Here is a 976-nt window from a genome sequence, read left to right as displayed (position 1 = left end):
AGTGCATTGGCCTCCTCAGAAAAGGCTTCTTGGTAGGAAGGACATGATTGGGCATTATGGCACGGACTAGAACATATAGAACAAACATCTTTTCTTGGTTGTATTGGAGAGTTTATAGTTTGGCTTATGGCTAAAGCTTCTACTTTTCTCACTAATTTGTCTAAGGATGTTCTTAAGTCTAATTCTTCTTTTACTTCATACCTTCCTCCTCTTTTTGGTGAATTAGTTGACCTAGACCTAGGATCAAAATAATTCCATTGTTGCGAATTGACAGATAAATCTTCAAGGGCGTCCCACGCCTCTTGTCCTTGAAATTTTAAAAATTTTCAAGTATGCATAGATTTAATCATTTGACGATTAGAGGGAGTCAAACCATCATAAAAATATTTTACAAGTCTCCATTTTTCAAAACCATGATGAGGACATTTTAATAATAAATCTTTAAATCTTTTCCAACATTCATAAAACTCTTCATTATCTTTTTGAAAAAACTCAGAGATTTCTCTCCTTAGACTATCAGTTTTAGACATAGGAAAAAATTTCAGCAAGAATTTATTATAAAATTGATCCCATGTAGTTATAGACCCTGTGGGAAGGGAATTTAACCAAGCTTTTGATTTTTTTTTTAATGAAAAAGGAAACAATCTTAGTTTGACCGACTCATCAGAATTTTTTTGAAATTTAAATGTTGAGCAAATTTCTAAGAAATATTTGATATGCATGTAAGGATCATCTCTATCTAACCCATAAAAATATGGCAACAATTGAATGATTGTTGGTTTAAGCTCAAAATGAGTAGCAGAAGTTGTAGGTAAAACAATGCATGAAGGAGCATTAGATGAAATAGGTGCAAAATATTCAAGCAAAGTTTTTTCAGGCACAACATTTTCATCAACAGGATTAGCAATAGGTTCCATGATGCTCAAATTTTTACTAACACTTTCAATTTTAAACAAAGATAAACGTCCTTTTACTA

The 976-nt window shown here is 31.9% G+C and overlaps 1 non-coding gene across 1 annotated transcript; it reads left to right on the top strand.

The window, feature by feature from the left end:
- Nucleotides 1-408: 408 nt before the first annotated feature.
- LOC133820569 (small nucleolar RNA R71) lies at nt 409-515 on the top strand. Its single transcript, XR_009886974.1, has one exon. It is a non-coding gene; the product is annotated as a small nucleolar RNA R71 (small nucleolar RNA).
- The last annotated feature ends 461 nt before the right edge of the window (nt 516-976 follow it).

Source organism: Humulus lupulus, chromosome 2 (assembly GCF_963169125.1).
Source record: "Humulus lupulus chromosome 2, drHumLupu1.1, whole genome shotgun sequence".
Taxonomy (NCBI): domain Eukaryota; kingdom Viridiplantae; phylum Streptophyta; class Magnoliopsida; order Rosales; family Cannabaceae; genus Humulus; species Humulus lupulus.
This window is presented reverse-complemented; position numbering and strand designations above follow the sequence as displayed.